A 5178-nucleotide genomic window follows, 5' to 3' on the forward strand; every position below is an offset into this window, starting at 1 on the left:
TTAGAGTGGAGGATGCTGAAGACAGGCTTAGATGGAGGAAACTGATTCGCTGTGGCGACCCCTGAAGGGAAGAGCCGAAAGGAAAAGAAGAAGAAGACGATGATTCCAGCAGATTCTGAAGGAGAAAAGCGGCTCGTCGAGCTTCACCGACGATGTGTCAGGTGAAAAATGGTTAAATGTATTAAATATTTATCAAATATTTATCACATATATTTATTGACCTTTTCTAATTCTATATTTCTTAAATTCTGTTTGACAAAGACAAAGTTGTTGTCCATCATCTCGCCATCTGCACCTTGATGTTCTGAATGGTTCCTGAAAACTGTGAGCCAAGTCAGCACTCAGGATTTCTCTGAGGCGAGCGCAAAAGCAAGCTGATGACAGCAGTCTGACAGGTGAGCTTATCCAATGATATGAGTGTCAGCTTTTTAAGAGTCTACAGTTATATCTGTAGCAATGCAATACATGATGACAAGCTACAGAATGATTCTGTGATTGTATGCTGTGTCCGAGTGATTACAAAGCCTCAGTACCAGGAGCATACAGGAGTCCGGGAAATAGTTGAGATTCATTTTGAAATTAAAATGTAAAAAAAACATTTTATTTTTCATTGTGTATTAAGCTTTGCAACAGCTATACACTTTCAAGGTTCAAAGAAATGACCTTTCTTTAACAGGATTTTCCAAAAAGTCCTCCAAGTTTCAACCAAAGCAGTTCATATGGAGGAATTCATCCAAAGCGTGGAGCTGCACTTACTTTATAAATAAACCCATAACCCCTCACCCACACACAAAAGCAAAAGCACCAAATCCATGCTGGAGACACCTGTGTAAACCCCTGCTACCATCTGCAAGGCCCCCGCCCTCTCAGCCCCCCTGCCGTCACCCTCCACCACCACCAAGTAAAAAACCTAGACCAGTTCTGTGTCTCACACACACACTCTTGAACACGTGCCTTCTAGAAACATCCACAGCAAGACTGCACAGCCCAGAAATTATGAAGGAGTGAGATATGACACCTGCTGAGTTTCTCTAAATGAAAATAGTCACAGTTTGTCTTAATGATTGGGACTCTCACCTGAGTGAGCAGGGGCGGGGGTACCTTGCAACAGTCAGATCTGCAGTTAAGTTCAGCCAAATTCACAAGCTCAGATGCCTTTTTCCTGTGACATGTAAAATCAGGTAATCTTCAACAAGTTTCAGGGCTGAAAACAGGAGTGTTTGTAGTTTCCTGCTCTGGAGGTTTCAGGTGTGATGAAGATATTTTAGAGAAGTGCTTGTTCCACTCCCAGGTACAGCAGTTAAAGCCTTTTGAAAAACTCTTGTCATAAAACTGGATTTTGTGTGTCTTAAAACACAATCAACAAGAGAGAGACAGAGAGCAGTTGGCAACAAGTCAAGATGGACGATGTCAAATTGATTATAGAAGCTATAAATAACCATAGCTGAGCAGAAGCGCCTGGTGATCGTCGTAATAAAATGCGTGTCTGGTGTGAACTGGAGGTGAAGAGGATTCCGTGCGGATTCCGCGAGTACTCCACGTTGCGGCGCTTCCACGTGCGGTATGAACTCAGCGTTAGTCAGCACGGAGCTGGATATTCATGAGACGAAAATGAGCAGGAATGGCTCATTTCGGGAAGCTGAAGAAGAAGCGATGTCAGTGGTGATGAGGATATTTATTTAAGATAATCAAAGAGTGATTGGACACACAACTTTGGGGAAAATATGCAAACAGTTTTCATTTTGGGTACTGAATTAGGTGTACCTGAAATTCACACAAACCATCAGTAAAGTGAGAGCCAAAGTTTGTCTTTATTTCATAGACTTGTGGCACAGATATCAAACAACTCTCACAAGCCTGACATACTGGATCCTTATGGCTCTAGCACACTATTGTGTGTGAAAACACCCCAAACATCCCCTCCCAAACACTGGTCAAAAATCGTCAGTTGCTCTGGGACTGTATTTAACAAGTTTTTAGTTTCTACTAGGGGTCTAACGTTTAATTGATTAATCAATTTCTATTGAGACATGGTAGGTTTATTTTACAAGAACATTAAAATGACCAAGATCCATCACAGCAGACAACATGATCAGCCATTGTTACTGTCCAATGTGTGGAAAAACTTAGAACTATGTCCCACAGCCCCTATGTACATTTTGCACATTTTCCACATATTAATTTTAGTCTTTCGTTATACATGTGTGATATACATACTTCACAAGTGTTTCTTGTGTTCATTTTTTGTCTATGTGCACACTGGTTGATTTATTTATTTTTTTTTGGCTAAAGATGTACTGGATCAATCTCAGGTCAGTGAATCAGATCAAATTGGAACTTTCAAAATGAACCAAAATTAAAAGCGAATCTGATCATCATCCAAATATCAGATTGGATTGTTAAAATGAATGGTTACACCCCTAGCTTCGACCCAAGCTGAAGATGTAAGTAATTCAACTTCATTCAAGAATGTCTCCAGCCATGAGTACAGGGGAAAACAATCATTTTACTCCATTGAAATTACCTATTTGTTCCAAATAGAATAGAATAGATTAGAATACAATAGAATAGAATAGAAATACTGTATTTATCCCAAGCTGGGAAATTTGGCTGTTGCAGCATTAGACATTTACAGAGGATATTAAGATAAACATTATTTACAAGAATGAATACAATAAAAACAAAGTGTGCAAATTGTACTGTGTGGGATATAATAAGCAGTGTGCAAATTAAGGCAGTAATGACCATCAGTCATGACATGACAACAGTCTGTTGGTGAGTTATCTGTGTGTGAGTGATGAGGTGTTAAATCATCTTATTGCATATGGAAGACATTATTTCTTGAATGTGTATATATTTTATATATATATATAAAACCCTATAACCTTAATGAATATTCACATTATTTCAGTTTATTTTTCTATTGAAACAATTCAATTTTTCAGGGATGTAAATTAATCCAACATGCTCCCTGATTTACCAGCTTATCCTTAAATCATTCCCCCTCAGAAATGGCGTTATATGAATCCAATGAGCATCAAAGGCCTCAAACGCCATGGCTCATCCATTGTGTTCACCTTCAGGCTCTTCTCACTAATAAAATGTTCATGGATGAACAAAAAAGCTGTTCACCTTACCACACCAATCCTTCTGCTATCTTTGGGGTCCAAATGACTCCACCCACATATTGATGTGTGATTCCTTCCATGACAAATGTTGACAAAAGTGGACAGGATTTTATGTCTGCCATGGACATTAGTGAAACTCAAAAATCAATGATAAAAAAAAGTTCAGCGCACTGTCTTGTGGAGTCCAGATGACCCCACTTTTAATGTAAACAAATTCAAACTTTCAGCAACAAATGTGGCAGGCTTCAGCAGGGAAGCTGAAACTTCCTGGAAACATTTCAACTTACCACAAAAGTTTAAATGCTTAGCGAACACCAGCAGGTATCGCATTTTCTTGCTTCATTGAAGTTTAATACTCTAAAAAATAATATTTAAAAAAAATGATAATACTTTTTGTTTTTTACGCAGGACACCTTTCTGTCATGTTAAAATGAGTTGTATCACATATTTTTCACATCAATCTTGTGCCTTTAATGAAACAAAAAAAAACCAAATACATACAACTAATGATTAGAAAGCCAGCCTGATGCTCTCCTGTAATGGACGGTCTGGCTGTTGCACAGAGGGCACTCAGAGAGTTCAGCTGGAAGAGGAGGAGGAGGATATAGGAATGTTCCAGAGTGCTGATAATGGGTACAGATTACACACACGCACACACGACACACAAAACAAACTTGAGCCAAAACTTGTCCTCTCCAAAGCGCCCCCTCTTTCAGACATACTCCTATGCACACACAAACACACACGCACACATTCACAGGGATCCGGGTGGAATCAAAGGGTATTAGCTGTGTGGTGTTCAGTTCCCCCGGTCTTTTCCCAGCATTCTCCACAGCTGCACGATTACACAGGTGTTTGGCAAAAACACACTGTTATGGAGCACAGAGGGGCTGCGTGCGCGTGCACCTCAGTGTTTCTGTGCACGTCTGCAGAAAAAAATGAATATGCATGTGTGGTTGTTGGCTGTTGTGTGCTTGCTTGCACGGCGTTTCTGTAGGTTTGTGCGCTCAGGTTTCTGAATTTGAGCGTGTTTGTATGTTTTCAGGCTTTAGTTCTTCATCACTGACTCAGCCTGGCCAGTTCTCTGAAGAACACACTTTTTTGCCTTCACAAAGTCCTCATTCATGTATGTAGTATTCCCAGAAGCACTACACAGTGTTACCCGGATGATAATCTAGCTAAGCTGCTTGTTGATCACATCTGTTTTCTGAACTGTGGGTTTGTAATTTCTTTAGCTTTCTGAGTGAGCTGAAAGCAAAGCAGTTCAATTAAGATTGAGTCTGCAGACTTCATCTCACTACTGAAGAGAGTTCTGAACCTGAACTCATCTTTGGGGTTGTTGTCTTAATGACCAAACACACAAACCAGAGTACTGTTAGTCTTTTGGTCCAGGATACCTCCCACTGAACAAGTCAGGTTACCAATCATGATGTTTCCTCCTCCATCCTTGACAGTTTGAATCACACATAATTTGCTGTTCCCAGAAATTGTGTTGATTGTAGTAATTCAATGTGTCCATTTTTATTTTTTGGTGGACCTTACAGTTTTTAAAACCTTCAACAGTTTAGCTTAAATCATTTTTATTAGACTTGATCTGTACACATTTGAGTTGATACTCTATACATGGTTTCTTTTTTTGGACCAGCATTTGTGATACAAAACACTTTTGTGTAAAGATGCCAGGAGACCTTCAGACCAGCTCATCCGGCACCAACAATAACACTGTGTTCAAAGCTGAATCCATTTTGTTCTCCATTCCGCAGCTCCGTTTGGTCAGCCTGACCATGTCGATGTGTCCAGAGACTCAAGCTTCTGTCATGGATCTTTTTGGATTGAAGAAACTTCACCTTTTTACTGGGAGCATCTGTGTGAATGAAGAAGGTGCTTCCTCTTTGTAGAAACGAGCTCTCAGACCTGAGGCATCTCACATAAATACTTTATTTACCGGTTCATACAGTGCACATTAGCACTGTGTTTCAAACATTAGATAAATGAATTGTAACACAAAACATGTTTAAAACCTCTGTACAGCTACTGAAAATTTGTGCTA

At 39.7% G+C, this 5178-nt stretch overlaps 1 long non-coding RNA gene across 1 annotated transcript; it reads left to right on the top strand.

Moving 5' to 3' along the window:
* The first annotated feature begins 18 nt into the window (after positions 1 to 18).
* Positions 19 to 5178, top strand: LOC112144149. Its single transcript, XR_002918853.2, has 3 exons — positions 19 to 161; positions 262 to 395; positions 4892 to 5178. It is a non-coding gene; the product is annotated as an uncharacterized LOC112144149 (long non-coding RNA).

Source organism: Oryzias melastigma, linkage group LG12 (assembly GCF_002922805.2).
Source record: "Oryzias melastigma strain HK-1 linkage group LG12, ASM292280v2, whole genome shotgun sequence".
Classification (NCBI taxonomy): Eukaryota; Metazoa; Chordata; class Actinopteri; order Beloniformes; family Adrianichthyidae; genus Oryzias; species Oryzias melastigma.